Source organism: Miniopterus natalensis, chromosome 13 (assembly GCF_054644295.1).
Source record: "Miniopterus natalensis isolate mMinNat1 chromosome 13, mMinNat1.hap1, whole genome shotgun sequence".
NCBI lineage: Eukaryota > Metazoa > Chordata > Mammalia > Chiroptera > Miniopteridae > Miniopterus > Miniopterus natalensis.
In genome coordinates this window covers 4,648,742-4,674,457 of record NC_142093.1, presented here as the reverse complement: position 1 = coordinate 4,674,457, position 25,716 = coordinate 4,648,742, and positions in this window count along the sequence as shown.

Genomic DNA, 25,716 nt, shown 5'->3' with positions numbered 1-25,716 from the left:
GACAGAAAATACCAGGCATAGAATGTGAAAAAACAGAGAAAGGAAAAAGAAATGATTGCGGTGTTAACCAAGCACTCCCAATCTACAGCAGAAAGAAAAAAAGAACAGATTCGGAGAGCTTGGGGAGGTAGCCTCACAGCCCAGGATTTGAGTGACTTATAGGAGCTCAGTGGTGCTCCTGCTGGGGGAGGGAATTTTCACAAGAACACAGCCAGCTCCCTCCTGCATTTCCCTGAACGCCCCTGCTGTCCCCAGCACCCACTTTCCTTGGCATTGACCCTCCGGGGCCACACCCATGTGCGGACCAGCCTGCTGCACGTTTAGTCTTTCCTAAGAGTCAATGTCTTCAGCAGTTAACGCTAAAGCAGGAGAGAACTGACTCTGATCTGATTCCTGGTGGAGACACACTTTGTAAAGGCTGTAAACTGTCTATTTAAAAATGATGGATTCAAGCTAATGAGTATTTCCTCACTAGATTTCTATCCCTATTAAGTATTTTGTGAGATTTTTATTGCTTGCTAAGAATCTAAGTTATTTCCTCTCATTTTTCTTGCAAAGGATGAATTCAATATTTCAGCTGCTCTCAATTATTGTTAATTCTCTTTTCTACTCATTTATTAGAATACCCATTTTTCTCTGTAGTTTATCTATTTCTTCCCTAAAGTGCTTATAAAATCCTCTCTGGCTCTTTTACCACTTAAACAATTTACTTACTTTTTTTTTTTAATTGCCTGAAACTCTCTGGTTTGGCCTTTAGCCGAGGAATAATCAGATTCTCTCCTTTAAAATCTTACTTTTTAGGACAGCGTGGATGGACCTGGAGAATGTTCTGCTAAGTGAAATAAGCCGGGTCAGAGAAGGACAAATACTATGTGATCTCACTCGTATGTGGGATCCAATGAACAAAATAAACTAACAAAGTGGAGACAGGCTCATGGATACAGGGAACAGACTGACAGCTGTTGGAGGGGAGGGGTTGGGGGCTGGGTGAGAGGGGTGAAGGGATTAAGCAAAGAAAAACCCCTCATACACAGACTACAGCTCCCCGGCTGGGAGACTGGGCGGGCAGGAGAGCCCCGAGACCGCCGGAGAGGGAGAGGAGGCAGCTCCCCCAGTTTCCCAGATGACTCCGTTAGCTGCCATGGGACTAAAACCATGAGGAGACTCTAAGCAAGACCCACAGAGCTTCCCCCTGGAGCTCAAGCTACAGGACCAGAGAGGAATAACGTGGCTGGTGTTTTAAACGGCCGGGTTTTGGGGTGCTGTATTATGCAGCTGTAGAAAAGCAAAGCGGCTCCTCTAGCCTGAACCCCTTCCCTCTGCTTTGTGCTACTTCGCGGCTTTACCGGCATAATTTCATGGACGGATCTGGTTCATAACGACCGTCGTGGGGGATGGATTTCTTAGCCCCTTCTTAGCCTTACTGGGAAAACGACCCGCATCTTCCTTAGAAAGACTCACAAGGTTTTTACCTTTTTTCACCAAGGAAGAAAGAGACTTCGTATTTCTTACGGGTTTGCAGGCACATGTTGGCATTAAATGTGAATTATCTGTTTAAATTTTCCCAGCATCAGTATAAAGGTAGTCTTATTGATTGATTGATTGATTGATTGATTTTTTTAAAAATTTATCTTTATTGTTGAAAGTATTACCGATGTTCTCTTTTCCCCCCATTGACTCCCTCCACCCCCCCACCCCCCGCCGCAGGCCTTCACCACACTATTGTCTGTGTCCATGGGTTATGCACATATGCATATAAGTTCTTTGGTTAAGCTCTTCAAAAAGATAGTCTTTATCAACAGTTTACAAATAGGAGAACTGAGCAAAAGTGAGTCAGGATGCCCTGCAATGGCCGTTGAGCCTACGTTCTTCTGAGTCTAAATCAGAAAACACATCATCAGGTCAAAACTGATCTGAGACCTTGGAGCCGAGGGATGTGCTCTGAGGAGCACAGACCACCCCCAGCCTTTTCCAGAAGCTGAACTTGCCCCCCTTGCAACGGAGCCTCCAGTGATTCCTCCTCGATCCTCAGGCTCAACCTGCTTTCTGACCACTGCCAGGTTACTAAGCCTCTCATCTCTTGGGAATTGATCCCTTCTGAAGCCAGTCATTCAACTGTCTAGCAGCTAATGAGATGTGATGTCCCAACAGGACACATCCCCAGAAGGAGCTGATGTGCTGAAATGCTGGGGCATGGTCCCTGGTCAGTGAAGTATTTTATCTTAAAAAATGTAGAAGCACGTTTCTGAGTTAGTGCTTCCTCAACAAAAATTATTCTGGAGATGCAGGGTCATTAGAACAGGAGTAGGGTGGAGATGAGAGAGCGAGCGATCAATATTTCATTAAAATACCTCCAGAGGTTTCCAGAGCAATGGATATGGGAGAAGAGAAGCTTTTAAGAAGAAAAATGGTGCATATAAATGGCTCAGTAAAATAAGTGTTTTCACATTTTACTTAGAGAAAAACAGTGTACATTTTAGCAGAGAAAAGTGGATATTTAAATAATTTATCAGACTTCTTTCCTTAGGGAAAAGGCAGAGTAGCAACATCTCCGTAGCTTTCTCGAAAGGGAAACAGTTTTAGTTTCTATAAGCAGAGAAGCTCCTAAAATAGGAAAGGCTGCAAAAGGCAGTGGCAAAAACATTGAACCGGGAATCCGACGACTCGAAATGCTGATCGTGTGATAGTCAGCGAGTTTCTCCCTCCTTCCTGGAGGCCTTAATTTTCCCCTGGGTAAAGTGATTGATAAAAGAGCTACCGAGCAGGCTTTGGGGGCCTCAGCAACCGTGTAGTCCCACAGCTCATCTACTCCAACCACCCCTGGTCCATTCCCCTGGAACCACACGGTCCTCAAATAGGGCTTGGAACTCTCTGAATGGGAGGTCCTTCCTTTCCTATCACATTATGTGGTCACGTTTCATGTGAATTTTTATTAGAAAATAGAATATTTATATTAAAAAAGATGATAAGTTATCAACAGACTCATCTTGGTAAACGAACTCGAGTTGCCTACTGTGATCCATACCCCAGGTGTTCAAAAACATCGACTTCACCTTCTGAGAGGCCTATAGGCTTCCATCTAAATGGTCTGCCGGTCTCGGGGCTCCCTGTCTCTCGTACCTTTAACGAGGTCCCGTGACATCCAGAAAGAAGCTACAACAGCTGCAGTACCGATACACTGTCGGCTCCCTGTTTCGTGGAGTTATTGTTAAAACACAAGAATTAAGGCAAGAGAAACAGCAAGGGAGCTCTGCGGTGTTGCTCCCGGCAGCTGACTGGTTTGCTGCGCTTGGGATGGGCTTCCAGGTTTATGCTGTGGCACCATCCCCCCAACGCCGGAGGAAGATCTGCCAAGTGCAGGAGCGTAGGAGGGACAATGACTAAGGGAAAAACTAAATTGCTATAGAAAACTGCTCTTAAGTTTCAAGCAGTAAATTGTCAAATTTGAAAAGTATTTAATAATACACAGCCTAGTTTGGTATTAGGATATAATGAACCTTGATATTATAAATATAAAACTGTCTTGGCTGCGCTGAAGCCAGGTCTTTAATATTTTTGAGGAACAGAGACAGACTATATTCCTTTTCTGCGTGTCCTAAATTGCTCCAGGAAACCCCAAATCATTGGATTGCTGAGGTCTAGACATAGGAGTTGATCAAGGTAATTCATGCTATGGTGTTAATGGCTTCACTTTTTCTAGAGTAATTTTATTGTTTTGTTCCAGATTTTCTGGGTGAGGGAAATCTGAATTTCTTAGCTTATTTATTTTTCTACTTTAAACATTTACCTTCTTATCGAAGTGATATATTTACATAGTTTAAAATGTCAAATAGGGAAAGAAGGCTGTAACAATAACAATAGAATATCATTCCCCTCTTGCTTCTCAGAATTAACCTCTTTCAACCTTGTGAGCTATTCTTGGTATTTACCTCCCGATTCCCATATAATATACTTACTATGCCATTTTTGATTGATCAATTTACATATTGTAAATTGACATTTTATTACAGAACTAAGGATTCTGTTCCCTTATAATTTCTCCCCATGCCTATACCTCCCTCCCTTCCTCCCTCCCAGTTTGGCAATATTCCACTTTTTTGTTAAATCACTATTCAGTGTTTATATTATTTTGGTCATATAAACATTGTTCACAGATGAACTATCTATGATATTTCCTTTTTTGGTACAATTTTTCACTTTTCTTATTTCTTCCATTTGCTTAGTTATCTAGGTATTTATCACTCATGTTTCCCAAACTCTTCAAAATACCTTTAAATCTTTTCTCCATGCAGTCAAGCATATAAGATATCAATTCCAAATTTCTGTAGTATTTTGTTAGAAACATCCAGCAAATAATTGTCAGAGCTGGGATTCGAATCGACATGACTTGATCCCAAGCTCACTGCTTTTCATACTTTGCAACAGCTGCCTCCTGCCTCCCCGAGAATAACAAAATTATAGAGCGTGGGGAGGTACACAGGCCAAGCGGAGGCTCTGAGCTGACGCGCTGTGGCTGCCCGAGGCCCTCTCCCAGGGCTGGATTCTGGGAAGGACCTTGGCGTCCACCCAGGGAAGGGACAGCGTGGCTTTGGAATCAGGGAGTTCCCCGTCACGTCACTGTGGTTCTGCCATTTTCTAGGTAAGAATGTTTGGGTGACTCCCTCTGCTCTCTCATAATTTCCTTATTTCTTAAGTGGAGATGACAGAATACATTTCATAGGTGGCTCTGAGGACTGAGTCAGATCCTTCTGGTAAAGAGTCTGGCAAGATGCCTGCATTTGGTGAATGTCTTTAGTAAATGTTCTTTCCCTTCCTTCAAACCAGGACTATCCACCCTTCCTACAAACATTTATCGAGGGGCTTTTCTGTGTCAGATCTACATGTGCACGTGTACCTGGAAGGAAATATTAGAAATTAAAGTGCACTTCATGTTAATATAATTTCTTTTAATTTTAGGGAAAAAAATCAAACAGTTTGAAGTACTTTTATCTCAAAGGTCTCATTTTTAAAAAACAATATGTTTTCATTGATTTTAGAGAGAGAGGGAGGGAGGGAGAGGGAGAGAGAGAGAAACATCCATTGGTTGCCTCCTGCCTGCCCCCACTGGGGACTGAGCCCAAAACCTGGGCATGTGCCCTGACGGAGAATCAAATTTGCAACCTCTGGGTGTATGGGAACATGCTCAGCTGACTGAGCCACACCGGCCAGGGTTCAGTGGACTCATTTTTCTCTCTAGATTTTGTTTCTGTGATATCAGTTCTGTGGGAGCGTTTTTCGCCACCCCGGCTGTCTGGGTGCAGAATAGGGGTTCCTGCCCCTCCCCGGTGCGCGGCCCTGCCCCCGCAGTGGCCCTGCCTTTTTGCTCCTCTGTTCCAGTGGCCATAAAGAATTGACAAACAATTGAGATGTGGCAGATTTACTCTGATAACAGCTATTTCAGAACCATCCTCTCCCTTAACCTTCAAGTCTCTCCGGAAATCACTTGGCAAGGAAGAAGGTGTTAGTTTTTATAGAAATCCCTAACTCTGATCCTTTCATTCTAAAAAAGATTTGCTACTGATAATCTGTCATTTATGAATGGTATTCTTGAAGCCGCAGTCCGAGGCACTTTACGTTCGGATTTTAGTGCCTGTTACTCCAAGAGAACATAATTTCCGAGTACCTTTAATGAGTCTTAACTTCACAACTTTCAGCAAAATAATCTTCAGGTTCTCACAGATAATACGTAGGTAATACCCTTATCAGTAAAAAGTGCTTGGGATTGCAAAAAAAAAAAAAAAAAAGTTAAAAATGGTGACATATGGATATGCTAAGCAATGTGTTTTTTTCTGAGCCCGTTTGCTGGTATTGAGATGGGTTTTTGCTGTGTGGATGGTATGGAAATTTGTGTCTTACATCCTGATACATCCCACTTCCTTGGCTAAAGATCCTTCATTATCTCTTTTGTAAAACGAATCTCTGGGCTCCAGAGAACAAAATCCTTAGGAGCGATGAATAAAGGAAAAAGCCTTCTTTTCACAGTCCCCCCAAACGAGGGGAGCTGGTTCAGGAAGCACAGGCATTGGCATTTGCAAACAGTAAGTCTTCTAAGGCAAAACAAACGTGATCATTTCTCTGGAAGACGACATTCGGAGTCCGTACACTATTACATCCCAAGAAAACTACTTAAGGTAGTTAATGAATTACCTCGAAGCACATACTCCGGAATGGCGTTAGTCTGTTTAGGACCCGTATACTCACACGCAGGTTAAGTTGCGTAGAACTAGCCGCACTCTTTTGAGGCCTGATGTTCAGCTTTGCCAGCTGGGACCCACTAGCCTTCGGCCCAGTGCTGGTTCGTCCGCCACGGAGCAGTATCCTCAGGGTTCTGCTCACCGCCTGTGTGTTTGGAGGCCTCTCCCTTCTAGCCGGCAGGGTCCAAGCTGCTCTCTGACCTGCGTGGGTCCTGGGGATTGTTCACCTGACCCTTTCTGGCAGCTTTCCTCTGGACTCATTTGTTTTTTTTCACACTTGTGCTCTGATCAGTACTCAGCCAGAGACTCGAGGGGAGTCCTCCCTGTACTCTGCCCTGTGGGCCCCAGCCACCCTGGTCCCCCTGAAACCCGGCCTCTGTCTCTGCCACTCAGGGGGTCCCTTGGACTGGGCCTGGTTTCCTCCGCCCTGCACTGCAGTCATTGGGACCATTTGCAGGGATCGCCTGGTTCATTTCCCTTCGCTCAGGGACCACTCCCAAGCCTGCCTATAGGACAAGGTTTGAAAACGATTGATTTTACATATTTTGTTCAGCTTCTTAATCATTCAAAGCACGAAAATAAATTCAGTCTCTGCGACTCTATTACAGCCAGAAGCAGAGGCCCCAAGCTCCGTTCCTGTTAGGTTCTGGCTGCCACTCCCCGGGTTTGGCCCTTTGTGCCGGAGGCCCACGGGCCAGGAACGGAGTCGGCGTCCTGCCAGAGTTAATTGACCCCGATCATTCAGCCGCACAGGGAGGAATATGTTTGACATCTCGGTAATCACAGCGTCCTATATTTTTGCCCAGTTTTAGATAAGGGCAGCAGCCACGGCCTGGGAAGGACGTGGTGACCAGCAGTCCAGATGCTGCAGGGAGAAGGAGCTGGGTGGCCTCAGCCCTGACACCACCCAGGCCAGCAGCAGTGCCCTGAGGGCGGGAGTGACCTGGGATGATTGGAGGCTGTGGATGGTGTGTCACTGCGACCCTCTGAGATCAGGGGCAGAGCAGGGCTGTAGGTCTTATTAACCAAAGCAAATCCAGGAGCAATTAAGACATAACTGAGGGAGTGAGGAAGGTGAGGCAGAGCAGGGGCAGGGTCAGCGATGGGGGCGCTTACGAGGTGGGTACCGCTGTGGGTATCTTGGCTCCGTCCTGCTGGAGACTTCGTGAGGGACCATTTAGAATATGCCTCAATTATCCACTGAGAAATCAGGGAACGGAAGCGTTTCCCACGGAGTGTCAGCATGGGAATTCTGCAGCCTTTCTGGGCGGCGCTGTGCAAGGGCCGGGCGCCGTTTCAGGGGCAGGGGAGTGTTCCTCAGTGAAGAGGCCGGGTGAGGCGGGGGCTGGAGATACGAAGTTGTCATCAGGCATTGAACAGACTGTGTACGCTGCTTATTTATTTCATTTCCATCCCCTACTCTCTGCTATAAGCAAGGCGTGTTTTTACAGTTTGCAGCCTCCTCAGAACAGAATGGACGTGGGAAGGAATAGTTTTCCGAAGGAGGAAAGGTGGGAAAGGATTTGGGGAGCTGAAGCTCCGGAGGTCAATTACATCGAGACAGTTCAGTGGCACAGCCCCTGTTTCAGAGGGGAGACGAAGCGCAGAGAGAGGGAGAGGAGCGTCTCGCCTAATCTCCAAGGAAACCACAGGGGGCTCCCGAGCCCTGGGCTGTAACCCAGGGAGACAGTGTTCTGTCCACGCCACAGCCTCGGCTGTGGAATGAATGAGTCCTCTCGGGACAGCAACTTCAGTGAGCAAGGGTTTTCAGGTAATTCCACACGTCCGTTATGTGGATATATTTTTGTAGTTTCCTACAGACCCTTATTTTCAAGCCACCTTTAGTAATTTACAGGTGGGCCTTCCTATTATTATTCTGCTAAAATTCAAAATGAAAAGAACGACTTCAAGTATTAAAAAGACAAAATGAATACCTGATCAAGGTGCCCTGAAGTACGAATGCCAGCGTTCAGCCGGAGCCCTGGCTCTCTTGACCAGATGGGATGCGTGGTGTGGAGGCGGATGAAACACTGGAACCAGACCCATGTAGATTTAGCTTCCAGCTTTGCTATGTCTAAGCTATAACACCAGGCAAGGTGCTTAGCCTCTCTGACCTCCAATTTCCTTAATTGTGAAGTACAGTTCATAGTTGAGATGCGTTATGTAAAGCACTCAGCAAGGCCCGGCGCTAGCAGGCACTCCGCGAGGTTCCTACCCTCAAGGTCTAGTAGCAAATGAGGCGTAGGGAGAAGCTGTGGGCTCGAACCCCAACTCACCTGTTTGATCCCAAACATGCTTTTTCCTTTTGCCCTGCCTCTGCATGGCTATCATAATGAGTAGGACACATTTAGTAATTCCGGGACCAGAATAAGCAGAAAAATATGGAATTTCCTTTTTATTTAAAAACATATGTACATTTAAGAAAAGCGTGTAAACAGAAAAGGTATAACCAAGGTATAATAGCAAAACAGAAAAAAAAAAACTCTCAAAAGGCAGAGAGGGGCGATGTACTTATTTTTAAAGCGATCACGTGCATGATCTCGAACGTGCTCTGATGCATGATCGTAACCGCGCCTCACGTTCACCCACTTTTCAGGGTCCAGAGCATCGTCACGGGCACACGCACCGGTGCTCATGGGCGCTCGCTGAGCTGTTCAGTGGAGAAGCCAGGGCAGGCTTCTCAAAGCCTCCCTCTCGAAATGCAGGCCCTGCCAGACGAAGGTGTCGGCCCTTGTCTGGGCCTCGAGGTAGAACATTCCTGTATTTATTCTTCTAGGCCCGTTGCTCAGGTCTTCCCCGCAGAGACGCCTGACTCCATGCCTCCCCGGACTTTTCATATTGTTTGCAAACTTAATACAATTAATCTGCCGGCCTGCAGCCTCTCCACTCTCCCGATACAGAGACAGAGCTGTCGGACGTGCTGGGACCGCTCGCCAGTCAGGAAACTGCTCGATGCCGATCCGATTGACTCCTGGAGAGTGGCCAGCGAGGCCAGCTTCCTGACCTACCACAGGCAGGCCTGTAAACGCCACTTAATGATGTATCAACTCCTTTCATTTACCCAAGAGAAGGCTTCATTGGCTGCTTTAAGCTCTCATGGCTTATTCTGTTTGCTACTCATTTGTCTGCAAAGCTTATAAACCATTCAAGGACCTTTTGGGTGCATAATTCTATGGTGTTTCTAGGACTAAGCCAGTCGAGTGTGCATCGTGATGATTGCCGCGTACAGTGTCACAGTTATCTCTGTGACTCCTTAGCAGCCTCTTAGCATCAGAGTTCAAAACCATTTCTGAGTCGTGTGGGTGTTTTTGAAAGGCTAAGCCGAAGCCCATCTCAGATAATCCATTTTTCTTTGTGGTTTCAATGAATATTGATGAGTTGTTGATTGCCATGAATGTGCTTAGCGGTGCTTTTCAGAAAGACCCTGACATCTCAGGAGGAGGTCCTGTGGCCTCAGTGGTCGATTTTCAGCCACATAATCTCATTTGATGGTTATATTCCAAACAGTACATGGTTAGGTGGAGTGAGCGAGGAGAATATTGGACGGGGAACACGGAAACACAGACTCCACTTACACTCTTGTGCCACTCCAGAGATGAGAGCTCTTTGGCAAGTCATTTAACATCTCTGGAGTTGGGCCCCTGCATTTAAAAACCAAGCCTATGGGAAAATTCCAGATTAATCCACATAGGTGTAATATTGCTGTTGCTCTTATTATATATTTTAGGCGTCTTTACGTTTCAGGGTAGTGAGGATAATGGGTCTCCAGGGAGGAAGGTGGGCAGCCTCGCCAGAAGCCTTGTGGAGAAACAGAGGTTCCTAATCTCAGGGTTCCCGAACATGCCACCGATGCGTCACTTCTGGGCCAAAATGTTAAGAGTGTGCCTTCTTCATAGCCTCCCTTTACCCTCACTGACTGAGTGGAGGGGACGCGGACAACCCAGGGGAGGGGCTGCCCGAGACAAGCCTGAGTCCCTGCCTCACACTGTGGAGGCCTCCCAGCCTCAGATGCTCGCGTTGGACTGTGACACGAGGGAGCAAAGGATGTTTGTTGTGCTGAAATTAGACCTGGGACGCGTAGAATTCAAGGTGTACTCCCTGTGGCTTCTGACGCTGCCTTAATGGCTCTACAGGCTGGATGTGGGACTAGCACTCACTGCCTTTCCTTTGCCCAACGCCGTGGTAGGAAATCTCACCTGCACCATCTCATTAACTGTGGATACAACCATGAAATTTAGTTATTTTTAATTTTACAGATGAAGAACCTGAAACTTAGAAAGATGACATGTTTTTGTCATTCGTTTGTTTGCTTTTCTCACAAACCACCCAGCTAGTAAGACGCCGAGGTGGGATGAAACCTGGCGTCTCTGACTCTAGAGATGGTGCCACCCCTCCCTCCAAAAGCAGCTGTTTCATCGGATTCTTTAAATAAGCCTGGTTCACACTCAGAACGCCAGGAATAGCTGAGAACAAAAGCCAGTGACCTCCAGCGTCGGCCGGCCTCCCTTTCTGAATCGCGTTTTCATCTGTACTCCTTGCTTTGTGCCTTTAACCATCCTTGGCCCTCGATTCTGACCCTAGTCCCGACCAGGGACAGGGGTGCTTTCCTGCTGGACTGGCTACGCTCCCCTAGGCCTGCTCTGTGGTCCTGGCCTCTGGCCCCAGGCAGGGGGGGTGAATGCGAGCAGCCCCCGGCTCCTCCAGGGCTTCCTGGGGCCTGTACTTGCTGAGACGACCCTGCTTCACCCCCCTTCCCGCCAGGGAGCGAGAGCGGCGTGACGTTAGGAGAGTGTCCCAGGTATCTGACGCTGCCTGTTTTGTGGTGCGTCGCCAGGCTCTTAAAGGAGGCAATATAAATTTTTAAGCCCAGTAGTAAAGTATAAGTTACCGCATAATAGAACCCTTAAATTATTGAGGGGATAGCATCATCCCGAGATTTCTCGAAGGAGTGCTTGCGGAGAAGCTATGTCTGCTCAGCGCAACCCTTGAAAGCAGTAACGCGGTCTGAAGTCTGTGTTTCCCAAGAACTAGAAAGGAAAATGTTTTTCTCAGCTGCCTGTGTATCGCCATCTCCTCCACCGGACTGGAAGCTCCCCCAGGCGGGTCGCCAAGGCTCCCTCCTCTTACTCAGACTGCTGGTGCCCGGGCACCGAAACGCCCAGACACTCTCGTGGCCCTTGGAAGTCCCTAGAGAACAGACCAACCTTGTCCACAGACGACAGTGAGGCAAACATCAGGATGGCTCCCCGGTGAGCAATGCAGGTTTTTCAGTTCGATTCCTTGCCCATCCTCAGTGCGCAAGATAGAAGAAGAGCTCCCGGCCTTCCAGAAGATTATGCACTAGCAGGGGCAGGAGGCCTTCCCGCAGCGAGGGGCAGATGTAACGAAGAGGCACAAGTCTAATGTGGCCTGCCGGGGCCGTGGTGGCTACACTGACAGGCCACAGGCTCGACTCCCGGTTACAGCACATACCTAGATTGTGGGTTTGATCCCCAGTTGGGGCAAGTATGGGAGGCAACCCATCATTGTTTCTCGCTCGCTCTCCCTCCCTCTTCCTCCCCCTCTCTCTAAAAATCAATGAAAATGTCCTCGGATGAAGATTAATTTTTTTTTTTGTATATGGCCTGTAGCTATTAATGATGTAGCTCCACAAACAAAAACTTTCCCACCAAGAAACCTCCAGGCTCATATGGATTCTCCAGCAAATTCTACCAATTGATTAAGGAGGGAATCTTATATAGAAGCCTCCTGAGAAAAAACAGAGAAACTACATTCCCTTTAGTGTCACGAGTCGGGCGTAACTTGGCTAGCAAAAGCTGACAAGGTTATCACTGAAAAAAAGCATTCAAGGCCAGTCTCACTCAAGAGCTTGCATTCCTGAAATGCACAGCTTGGGCATAGTATGTTGATTTCGCTTTTTGAGCTCAGTTTATGGTCATTTTGTTAAGGATTTTGCATATTTGACGAAGATTTTCTACTTGGGATTGGGAACGAGAAGAATGCCCACTCTCACCACTTCTGTTTAACCCTGAGAGGTTTCGCCAATGCAGTAAGGTAAGAAGAACAAATAAAGTTAAAAGAATGGAAATAAGGACATGAAACTATCATTATTTGCTCATGATATGATTCTGTCTGTGGCAAATCTAAGAGAACATACAGATAAATTGGCAAAATTACAAAGGGAGATTAGTGAGGTTGTTAGATATAAGATCAATAAAGCAGAAAGCAACTAGTTTTTAAAAAATGTTTTTATTGACTTAGAGGAAGGGAGAGGGAGAGAGAGAGAAACATTGATGTGAGAGGTATATAGGTGCTTTATCGGAATCTGGAAATGTTCTATTTCTTGACCTGGATGGTAGTCACATGAATGTTTAATTTATAATAATTTATTAAGCAGTACATATATTTTTATATATATATTTGATTTTGGAAGATTAAAAATATCTACACCTTTAGCTCACACCACTGTCCCGAGCTTCTGATTTTATATCTCTAAATGCCTAACGGACGTCTCCACTGCTCTGTTCCACTGGTGCTTCAAACTCAGCACACTTCAGGTTGAATTTATCCTGCCCCACAAATCTGCTCCGCCTTCCGAATTGCTCCAACGGATGAATCGATTCGCTCCACTGTCCAAGCCAGGAATCAATATGTCATCATCGGCTCCTCCCTGTCCCCTAATCACCACTTCCAATAACGTCCTGTCGATTTCACCCCTTCAGAGTTTTGCACCTTTTCCTCACGTTAACTTCTGCCTTGGCGCTCGCCACCGTGGTATCTGGCCTGTATGACGTCGGCAGCCTCCTAACAGTTCCCCTTTCGCGCTGCCTGGCCCGGCCTTGCTCTGTTTTCCTTCCATGCTGTTGTCAGAGAGCTCTCCGGTGAAATACTAATCTGGTCCTGTCCACCCCCTCATTAAACTTGCATTGGCTTATGTCAGCTTACACAAATCATCCTTAACCTTCCTCCGTGGGCTTATTAATTATGCTCTCTTACAGCTCATGCTTCTGGAAGTGTCTTGTTTACCAAAGATGCAGCAATTAAAGAAGAAAGGCATGAGCTCCCCCCACTCCACCTCCCACCCTTCCTGTGTTCCATGTCCCCGGATTTACTCATGGATCTCGTCTTCATCTCTCAGTGCGTGAGGTGCTCCTCCTGCATCGTGCATTTGTAATTATCTCCTCTGCTCTGAGCTACGGGGACTATGACAGAACAAGTCCTCGATAAATGTCTAATGAGTGTTTCTGATGAAATGAACTCAGAGGCAGGAAGTGTCACCTCTCATGAGAAGATTCAGGAGGCTTCATTGTCCACTTGCACTAGGCCTTGGAGGTTCATCGCATTCAAAATAGAGAGCATGGCTGCCACAGATAAGAGAGCAGAGGCCGAAATCCGAGTGGTTCTGCAGGAAAGGACTGGGTTGTTCAGTATTTCTAAGTTGAGGTCTCTTGTTGGAAGATTGATTTAAAAAAAAGAAAATCTGCTGTGTCTGCAGTTAGGTTATTCAATGTTCAGTCTGACTGGTGCTTGATGGGAGGCACTTTTCCATTGATTAGTCTTATTTAATACATGACAGAAAGACTACATTCCTGAACTGGCTGCAAAAATCATAAATATTTAAATGCAAGTGATTTGCCATGCATAGAAATAATCAAGTCACGATAGCGGGCTTACAGGTTCAGTGACTTGGTCATTGATTTTCACAGCTCTAATTTCCATTCTGTAGCAGGTCGCTGAAACGGCTCAGAGGAGCTGGTTGTTTTAATGCTGCAGCGGATGGTCGTCTTATATACACAGATTCAAAGAACAAGACATCTGGAAAAGATCTGAGCGGCCGCGTAGCTCAATCTTCTCAATATCAGATGACGGAATGGTCTCAGAGGGGTTCAGGGACATAGTCACAGTCACATAGCTGATTAGGGTCAGGAGCGGAGTCCGGGTCTCCTGGCTCCCAGTTCAAGACTCTTCTTTCTTCTTTTAAAGAATTCTCACACAAACATAAATGATTCAGGATCTCATTTAGCATGAGGAAGGAGGGGACAGCATCCTACTGCTCTTTGATTTACCCGGTACACATAGGCAGGCTGTTATTGCAGGTGATAGTGACAATGACAGCAGGTGTTTGTGCTTATTGACCACCTGTGTGCCCGGCTCCATCACAGACATTTTACCTACCACAGCTCTGGGGCTCCCAACGAGGGAGTGAAGTTTTATGAATGGGAACCCCGGGTGTCGGAGAAGGTAAGCACCTCGTCCCAGGTCTGCCATGCAGCTCCCGCGAGCGCTCTGATTTGTAATCAGGGGTCTCAGACCTCATGCAAATCGGGCCCCTCCGGACGAGAGGCCATCGGAGCCCGGTGTGAACTCGGCTGAGCAGCGCTTCAGTCTCCTGGGCCCTGGTACTAAGCATGAGCTTCCGGCTTGTTTGATGAAGGACAAGAAGCTGGAGAATTAAAACACGGAGAGTTATGTTCATTCATCTATTAATTTAACAAACATTTATGAAATGCCTTCGATCATAGAGATTCGGAGCCAGACTTTGAAGTCACTTAACTGGAGGCGGAATGTTAATAAAAACACGCTTCCAGCAAGGTTTGCCAATCGCTAGTTCTGGGACCTGCTAATTACCTGCGTTTCAGTTTCCCTGTGCCCTGGGCATCCTACCTGTCTCCTGAGGTTACTGCATAGAATAGTGGCCCTCACCCAGGGGTGATCCCCTCTCCCTCTGGGACATTCGTCAGTGTCTGGAGACATTTTGGATGATAACATGTCCTTGCTACTGATTCGTTTAAGGGTAGACAGGGACCCAGTTGCTGTTAATTATAAGAACTCCCCAAAGTCTTCTCAATGCTCCCACAATAAAATGTAGATTCCTTTCAAATGGCTTAAAAGATGCAGAATGGTCTGAACCTGCCGCCTCTCCTCCCCTTCCCATTTCTCATTCCTTACGTGCATTTCAGACCAGGGTCTTCGCATTTCCTGCTTCCTCTGCTTGGAACCTTAGTCCTCTGGCTTCTGCGCGTGGCTGCTCCTCCCGAGGTCTCAACTCTAAGGTCACTTCCACAGCAAGACCTGTCCAGCTCACCAAGCCAGAGTAGCCTCCCGGCCACTTGCTATCAAACCGCCCTGATTTATTTCCTCCAGTGCACACGTCACACTCTAAAGTTGTTTATCAGGAACGTGTTATGTTTTGTTCTTTCTCTTCATTCTACAAGGGAAGATGCAGGGGAATCGTGACCTTGACTAACTCATTGACTGCTCTACCCAGTATTTCAAATGATTCTTACCCTTACGTAATCAGCATCCGATAAACATGTATCGAATTAGTAAATGAGCAAATGAATGAATACCTGAGATTGTAGTGACTATCCCTTTTTGTATTTTTTTTCACTTCCTAAAATGTTAAGCCAGTATTTTTTAAATCTGCAAAAAATGCCCACAGATTCCCCCGCCCGCAGTGTTGACTTACACGTGAACAAATGTGAAACGCATTTCACTTTCTCACGCTTACGATGCCTCTGTGAATTTAAAATCAAAACGTATTTACAAACCACATACAAAGCTACAGGACAAATACAATTCAAATGGACAGTACTGACTTAATGCAATAGAAGATATTGTGAAGAAACTAAATCGCCGCTGGTAGGTTGAATACAATGTCGGTTGCTGTAAAACAGGCTCTTTTGAGTTCGGGGAATTACCCTGTCCACTGCTCTTTGATGGTTCAGTTCCTTTTTTTTCATGACTTTTCTCTCTTTGAACTATTTCAAAACCTTAATTTCTACATCATGCTGTGAGTTGTACTTATTTGGAATGAGTGTTATATGCTGGAATCACGCTTACCTCTGGTGTGTTCTCATTAACCTTTCTCAATTAAGTCCTGCTGCTGGGTGTGATGTGATCTTTAACTGGAAGTAAGTGAGGCCAGTGGATTCACTTTTCAGGCTTGTGTTTAAGGAGATGCTCATCCAGATATTCCCGTGATGATTTACAATGAGTTGGAACACATTGCTCTCTGGAATTCCATTAGTTAGAAGCAGGGATGGGACCAGACGAACTGGGGGTCTGCAGGTGACATCAGAGGTCACATTTGGGGCTGGAGGCTTTGGAGTGCAGTCAGATGGTGAACAGATGGGCTCTGAGAGGAGGTCGGCCAGATGGCAATGGAACACCTTAGCGGGGAACCGTAGGATCTCTTCCTCCTGGCTCAAGCAGCCCTCCTGAAACAGGAGAAAATCATGCATTGTTTGGTGAGATTGGATCCCTTGAAGAAGATGGTGAAGGGCCGAGCTCTGCATGGAGGGCTCACAAGAAAGGGCTGGAAACTCCCCAGCCACCCGGAAAGGTGAAATTCTGCCATTTGCAGCGACATGGATGGGCCCCGAGACTATCATGCTAAGCCAATGGGTCAGACAGAAAAAGCTAAGAACCATATGATTTCACTCAGATGTGGGATATAAAACCCAAAGAAACAAATGAACAAACAAGACAGACAGACAGACAAAAGCTCATAGACACACACAACAGTAGGATGGTTGCCAGAGGGAAGGGGTGGGGCGTAGTGAAGGGTAAAGGGGGCCGAATATACGGCATCGGAACATGATTTAACTTTGGGTGGTGGGCACACAACGCAATACACAGATCACGCATCCAGAAATGTACTCTTGAAACGTATATCATCTTATTAACCAATGTCATCCCAATAAATTAAAAATGAAAGGAGTGGAAAGACAGATGCAAGGGGAGGGATTGCCCAGCATGACTCTGGATTCCTCCCCATACATCCAGAAAATGAAATTTATTTAAATCTCCAAGTGGTGCTCTGTTTACGTACAGTAACGAACACGCATCTCACCAAGCACAGCATCCCACACACCATATGCCATCAAACAGTGTCTCATATGTATACATGAGTGTGCGTGTGTGTCATTTACATCGTTATTTTGCTCTTAAAGTTGATGTTTGTTTAGAATGAATAAAAAAGCACACATAATTAAACATTTAAATTTCTAACAAATCCCTCGAACACCATGACATCCAGTATCTTACATGCGCATACTTACAGAACCCTGCGACCCTGTGAGAGCATCGCTAGGGAGCCCCCATGTCCCCCCGCCCCCCGCCCTGCACCCCAGGGCTTTGGAAGAGCTCCGCGTGTGAAGAGCCCTGAAAGGTGGGCTTCCTTAGTGTCACAGTGGATTCGTTGTTTACAGCTGCATAACAAATACCGCCCACTGCCAAATTTAGCTGCTTCAGACAACAAGTATTTGTTATCTCTTACAATTTCTGAGGACCTGTTGGCACTAGGTTGCACAGCCTAGCTGAGCCCTGGACGGCTGGATTCCAGCATCTGTAGCCTTAGCCGTAACCTCGCACCTGCAACACTTGCGCCCTCACACCTTCCCACTGGCAGGTGCCCACCAGCCCCCGGCCTAACATCTGCATCCTTGGTGGAGCCTCGTTTAGTTCTCTGGGCTGACTGGGCTTTTCCTTCCTCTGGACTCCTAAACCCTGCCTTTCCCGCACTGAGCCAGCTTCTCACAGGATCTGAATTGCTTAGCTGCCTGCAAGGTAGACTATCAGGCACTTGAATGGAGGGGCCCCCTTTTTTTTTTTTCTATTGCTAAATCCACAGTAGCTGGCAGAGCCCCGAAATGAGGTCGACCCCAGTAAATGTCTGTCGCGTGACCTAATACAGTGCCCTGGATTCGCAGAGGCCGTGCTCATTTCTAAGGTCACACGCCCATTGGATTTCTGGACGTTTAGCCTTAAGTTTAATGATCACAGCAAGTCATTGGGGGCCAGAGCGAGTCAGCTTTTTTTTCTGGTGATATTTGCTATGTCTAGAGAGGGGTGCTGGGGCATGTTAACCTTGGGGAACCAGTGACCATATGCTGCCTACTTTATAGGGATGGTAACCACATTCAGCAGATCGATCTGCACGCAGAGCCTCTTTAGGCCAATAAAACCTCTAAAATATCAAAGCTCGGTCAAGTACGCTGCGCCGGTGGGCAGCCAGGCCCCGGCTGGGGCCGCCCGCCGCCCCTTGGCCCACTGAGGCTGCTTGCTCCGGGCCCGGCCCAGATGGCAGAATGAGCGCCCGTCAGGAGAATCCGGCTGTCTGTCGCTCCCCAAGACACCCATCCTTTCCACAGGCACTCACTTCCTTTGAACAGTTTCCCTTCTTCCTATAAACTGACACGCTGCGAGTGTGTGAACCTGGGCTTGGTAAGATGGTGACAGGGAAGCTCCGACGCCCTTGCCCAGGTGCCCTTCGCCTCGGGCAGAGCCGTCTGCCTCCTGGGTGCCTACCGGCTCTGTCCCTGCAAGTCTCTGGCTCCGCGCTGCCCGGGGGAGTTGAAACGTCCTCAGAGGAGCCCTACGCATCATCTCACAGAAAAGCAACTACCGCCTCCAAGGCCCCTCTGATCCCCCTGCTCCCTCCCTTTTTGGGATTCCGGTGGCGTTTGTCATTTGGTGCGTGGTGGAGACCATGCTTCAGACTCCCATGTGGGTTCACATCGCCTAGGGACTCATTAGAGGGCAGATTCTGACTCCTAGGCCTGGACAAGGGCCTGAGAGTCTGTACTTCCAACGAGCTCCAGGTCATGTCCTTGCTGCGGTCCACCCCCATGCTCGAATCACATGGGTCTAGGCTACCGGGCCTTGGGTATTTCCCTCCCTCGCCCCCTTTCCCCTCCCTGTGTCTGTTTACTGGGCTCCTTCTATATCTTATAGTTAGTGTTACGTGCGGCCACTTAAGAGGTAAAAATCACCTCTTAATAACTTTATACTTTTATTTGCATCTTTCATTTTACTTACCTATATACAGGGTGTCCCCCCAAAATGTAGACGCACTCTAACAGCTGATAGCTCAGCTGTGAAGACGAAATGTATTTTAATAAACACTGCTTTTTATAATCATTCAAAGGGCGTGTACACATTTTTTGGGACACCCTATATTCGTACTTTTATACATTTAGATTGAGAGTATTTCTGCCTCAACCAGTTGTAACAACCTTGAAAGCAGACCGTGGCCTATGACATGCAGGCGCTATTTTTAGTGCAAAATGTTTTAAACACACTGACATCAACAAACCTGAGCTCGAGTCCCAGGCATACTTCCTGTTCACGGCAGGCGAGATTTGGGGGGTTCCTCAGCCTCTGAGCCTCGGCGTGGTTACCTGGGAAGCAGGCGGGTGGTTGCCTGGGCCTGGGCCTAGATGCTGCTTGTGAAGTGTCTGGCACAGGCTTTGGCTCCTCTGGCTCTGAGACGTGTCCCTTTCCTCCCCACCTGCCTGAGACTTGGCTGCTTACATCCAGGGTGTTCCAGGTTCTGGGTAGGCTGGGCAGAGTGTCAGGGAAGCAGGGCCCGGGGGACGGCGGCTTTCCTTCTGCTCTGGTTTTCGTTTTGAACTTTAGTTGAAAGATTTCATGGTGTGCTGGAAAATATTTACATTTGTGTTACTTTTAAATTTCATTTAAGACAACGCTTTGAAATTCTCATTTTAAACTACAGGGAAAGATGGTTGATACAGTAACTAGGCTTTAAGAAAAACTATGCATTTCATATATTATCAAAAGATAAGTAAAAGCTGGTATATTTTTATTGCCAGTGAATTTACCACTCAAGTCAGCAGCAATTTCAACTCCTTAAAAAACTAATGTTACTTGGGGTTTGCTTTTCATTGGAAAAGAATGAAGTAATCATTGGGAAAAAATTAAAACCTCAGATGGCTGTGGTGGGACGTGGGATAGGACCCTGGCCGGTGGTAGAAGAGCAGAACTGTTTTAGTCTTGCTCTTATAACAACTAGCTGTGAGGTCCCCATGAAAATTACTCTTGGTGTGTCTAGGCTCTCTCTTCAGTGTAAAATGCCTGGATCAGACCGAATGATCTGTAAGAGCCTTTTTTTGCTCTTAAAAAAAAAAAAAAAGCCTACTATGATTCTTATTTAGTTATGAGTATTGGGGAAATGAAAACTTCAGTCGAACAAAACAATTTCTTTATAAGTTTTACAAATGAATAGTGTAAGCGAGATACAGGGAGAAATGTTTAAAACGCTTGAGAGAGCCCTTTCAAGTAATTCAAAGCCCTCGAAGAGCATGGATTTAGATGTAAAAGAATCGATTGGCGAATTGCAAGCCATTCTCAACTACTAATTATTGCATGCTAGGGAAACATGCTTTGCTTAAATTGAGTCCCTGTAGATTCTTGACAGGAATAAAAGTATGCTTTGTTCAAAAAGCATCCTATCTGCAACTGATGTGCGTTTTGCTAGTTCAGTCTGCACCAGAGCAGTGTCACACAGCGGCGCGAGCACAGGCCCTGGTGCGGGATGCAGAGGTCAAACTCTGGCTCTGTCACTGGCAGCCTGTGTTGACCTTGGGCGAGTCAGGGAGCCCTGCTGTAGGAGCAGCTTCATAACTGAAGAAGGGTAGTGCCAAGGATAAGTGAGGTATTATATTTTGAATGTTGCCTGGTGTATAGTAGATGTTCAATAATTGTTATTACGATAGCTTCATTTTAGTAATTTACTTTAAGGGTGACCTATAATCTTATAACAAACTACAGTCTTATAATCATAACTGAAATTTTATTCTCAAAATGTCCATTTCCTGTTCACATTGCTCCCGTTGTTGCAGTTTTCGCGGGGAGGTCACGTCATGGGATGGAAGGAAAGTGGGCAGGAGACGAGCAAGTGTCACTTTGGCGAGTCACCTCTCCCATGATCTGGCTGTCTTCATCCATAAATAAGAAGGCGGGTTGGATTCGATGATTAGATGAGATCTGCTTGACTGGGGCTTCATGGCCTTTGGAGGGCTGATCCAGAGGCAAAGGTCGTATGCAAAGTAACCCGTGGAGGTGCAGTTTTCTAGGGTGAGGATCTAGACTGTTCATCAGGCTCTCAGATGAGTCCAGGGGGAACTAAGAGCCTCCTGTCTCAAGGCCCTGCAGTGCATTGGGATTTTGCTGAAATCACTCAGGGGAACAGATTTTCTGGAGAAATGGATAGCGAATGCCATTTCCTGGTAAAATAGGAAACTGATATTTTGACAGTTCCTTCTGGAAATAGTAAAAACGGGAAAATAGAGAACAGATTTCCAACTGCCAGAGGACCCCGCTTCTCCCTCTCTTTCAGGGACACAAATGCTACCTTCTTCTTCCTTTGGGAACATTTGCATGGCTGTGAGTGTTCAGATTGCAGGTTTAGAGCTGTTTATTACCCGTATAATGATGGCGTCAGTATTTTGGGGTGTCACTCTTGGTTTTTCTAACAAGACAGAAGAGCGAATGATCTTTTGCTGAAGTCCCACCATAGACCCTCTGCATTAATCGGGTCAAGTCCTCTGGATGGCCTGGGCTGTGGCTGCAGCCTTTCCCCGTGGCAGGGCCTGGGAGGAGGGGCCCGGCAGAACCAGGGCTGGGTTCCGGGCCAGGAGGAAGAGCAGGGAATTGGAGGTCCCGTACGCTGGGCGCGGGAAAAGAGGACAGGCCTCTTTAAAGGAAGCAGGGGCAAGGACTCCTGAGCTGACACGAGTGATCACACCAGATCTAGAGGGGTGGGGTTGATGTCAGGATCAAGAAGACGAAAGAATGAAGTCAGGTGACAGTACCAGTCAGGAACAAGTGATACGCTCTGCAAAACAGGCATGAGAGCGACCTTTCAGGTGTGACAATCACCAGGCCTCTTCAATGTCGCAAGCTTTCCTCCTGGCAACCAAGCTCCACACTCCCTATGGCAGCTCCAGCGGCTTGAAAGCGTGTCCACTTCCAGGCGGAGAGAAGCCGTTCACACAGCGGCCTGGCTGGGCCCCTGGGCCTCGGGGTGCTGCTCTAGGGGCCCCCCTGCAGCGGAGTCGGCTCTCCAGGCTCCTTCCTCTGAGAGTTGCCGCTTCCTTCTGCTGCTTGCTCCGAGTCACAGGAGGGTGACTGGCACTGTTGCATTCAACCCTTCCATGCCTTTCTTCTTAAAAGTTCTGGAAGAGGTCTTTGAATCAAGGTTTTTTTAAAAATATATTTTTATTGATTTCAGAGAGAGGAAGGGAGAGAGAGAGATAGAAACATCAATGATGAGAGAGTCATTGATCGGCTGCCTCCTGCACGCCCCCAACTGGGGATTGAACCGCAGTCTCTTGGATCCTAGGTCGACCCTCAACCGCTCAGCCACACCCAGCCGGGCTGAATCAAGGTTTTTTAAAGGGAATCAGAAATAAGTAGAAAGAACTCAATATCATGGCATGCATCATCTATAATTATCAAATTATCTTATGCATACATATTTAAGGGATATTGCAAATAAGAGAATGGCTTCCACTGGAGCATGGTGGGATTATTAACTATGAACACTCTTTACTGGGGAACTGGCTGGAGAGGCATTTGTCTAGTATCTGCTTTTATTGGGGTCTTCGAGTTCTTTATCTGGGTTTAAGTCCTTGAAATCCTCTCTGTCTACCAAACCACTTTCAACCAACCAGTAATTTCAGATTCTCTTTCATTTTCCTATCTGTCTCCGTCTCTAAAGAGTCTATCCCTGCCTAGTACAGGCAGATATTTCATTGGCAGGCATATTTTTTTAACCTTTTGCTATCGACACTGCTGTGCTCTATTGCAAAAGTCTTGGAGGACAACCTGGTCTCTGATTGTGCAAATATGCCAGCTGCAAAATTCTTTCTCCTAGTCTATCGGGGTTGGAAGGATTCTATAGGTAGAGCGGGATTTGCAAACAAACAAACAAACAAACAACAAACAAACACCAAAACTCTCCTGTGGGATCTACCTGGCAAAATCTGTTATTCATCCACGTGCTCATTTGCAAATGTGTTCTGAGCACCTACTATGCCCCAGGCATTCAGGTGGCGTCTGGGGAAACAGAATTGAATATGAAATACCCTCTGCCCTCAAGGAGCAGAGTCCAGTGGGAAAAAAGATGCAACAGCGGATAATTACAGCGCAGGGCGAGGAGTGTTATGATGGGGGCACAGGCAGCTAGAATAAGGAATAATATGTGTTCTTCATCCCCATTCCTGGCAGAGCTCCTAAAACCCTGGGACTTTCCTCAGAGATGAGAGAGATAAAGGTATCTTTGAGCTTGTGTTCATGAGGGGACTTTCAGAAACCTTCTAGGGAACCTAAGGATGGGGCTGGTTGCCAGGGAAACCAACCGCATGATTAAAGCGCTGGAACTTTCCATCCCACCCCTGGTCTCTGGGAAAAAAGAGGGACTGGAGATTGAGTTCAATCACCAGTGGCAATGAGTTAATCAATCATGCCTGTGTCATGAAGCCCCCATAAAACCCCAAGGGATGGGGCTCAGGGGGCTTCCCGGTAGGTGAACACACAGAGAAGCATGCAGGGAACACGGTGAACCCAGGGCGGGGGGGCGGCCCCCCCCACTTCCACGCCCACGTAGCTGCCCGACGCAGCTCTTCCTCTGGCTGCCCCTGAGTTATATCCTACCATAAGCTGGTAATCTGGTAAGTAAAATGTTTCTCTGAGTTCTGTGAGCCACTCTAGCAGATTAATCAAAGCCTAAGAGAGGGCTGCGGGGATTTCACATCCACGGCTGGTTGGTCAGAAGCACGGGGGACAACCTTGACTTGCCCTTGGCCTCTGAGGGGGGCAGCCTTGTAGGACTGAGTCCTTAACCTGTGGTGTGGGATCGCACACTATCTCCAGGTGGATAATGTCAGAACTGAGTTAATTGCTTGGTGGGATGGGGGAAAAAAGACACATCAGAGGAGCCCAGAGCAGTGGCTCACGGCCCAGGCTAGACTATTCAGGGAAAACTCTGTGGAGGAGTTAACTTGACCTTGGTTTTGGAGAGTGAGTAGGAGTTGTTCAGATAAAAAAGCGTAGGGTAGGAAAGGGCATTTCAGGCGGAAGATGTAGCTGTTCAAAGAGCTAAAAATAGGCAAGCATTATAAGGTAATAAAAATGCAAGATGTGCTTCGGCACCGGGGAGCAGGGAGTTCTCCCTGGTGTTACCCCCGAGCATCCTCCCCAGGGGACCTTGCTTCCTCGGGGCTCATTTCTCTCCACTGGCTGCTCTGAGGGGCTCGGCAGCCACACTGTCTTGTGCCGTTCAGCCAGCTTACCTCCACGCTGTACAGACTGCCACGAGTCCGTCAGATGATTAAAGAGCACTTAATACTCACTGAATGTGGAGAGGTGTTGTTTTCAGTTCTGTCTGTATAATTTCTGTTGTGAGAGACGTGCTGGGAAGAGTGAAAATAACACAAAAACTGGGGCCAGAGGACCTGAGAACAAACCTTTCTCTTTCATAACCTAACTCTGTGATCCTGCACAACCCACTTAAATGCATTGAGTCCCAGCTTTCTGCAAATTATGATTAATCATATGAACTACATTATAGGATTATTGAGAAAAGTCAATGAGATGTTGGGGGCAGATGGAATTTTGAAAGGTTAGGATGTACTAATTAATGAGTATTAGTACACATCACACACATTTGCATAGAGTGGTTCAGGATAAATTTGAGTTTCTAGAAGGAAAGTATCTCGGGGAACTATTTGAAGGAGGTGAGAAGACAGCTCATTGGACGTGAAGTAGGAGGTGATCGCAAGACAGCACCATGGGCCGTGCGCCGGTGGACAGGGCCGAGAGGGGTTTGGGATGCGCCCGGTGAAACAGATGGAGCAGGACAAGTGGGGAGGGCGAAAGGAGGTGTTCGGGGGACTGGGGAGAGTGCCGAAGGCCCGGACAGTAGGCGACATGGGTGGGTAATGAGTGGGTGGGAGGGAAGGAGGGTCATGAGCTTGTAGACGTCTAGAGCAGGAAAGAGTCCTGGTGGATACGAAGCCTCTCAGACTCACCCCGCTGGTGAGGACATTAGGTTCCTGAGAAGTACAATGATTTGCCCTGATTCAGAGCCATAGCCTGTCACAGAACTGAAATTTCAGCTAACTTTCAGTCTTAGTGTTTTTACCATTTCTTAACACTCTCCTGAAGGAAGTAATGAGTCTCTATTCAATTGGGATAATAATAACTTCAGAGAATAAATTTAGCAGGTGAATATATTTATAAATATCATTGTTTATATGAATCCTATTTGTTTCAACCCTCCAACATTTACATATATCGGGAATCTTTCTCTTCACCTCCTTCATCAAACTATTTATTCTCAGATTTTTTATTCATTAATCCAGGCACACGTTTACTAGGGTTTCCTATACTCTGGGCGCCACGCAAAGCAGTGGGGATCCGAAGATAAACAGGACCCTGTCCTTGGCCTCAAGGAGCTCATTGCCTCATAAAGAAAACAGACAGATGGACACACATAATACTGTAGCACACAGTGGAAGGGACAACCACGTCAGTTTTAAAAAAAATACCTTGTTGAAAGTATTACAGATGTCCCCTCCCCCCATTGGTCCCCTTTACCCCACATGCCCCCCCCAGGCCTTCCCCATACTATCTCCCCCCCATTGGTCCCCTTTACCCCATGTGCTCCCCCCCCAGG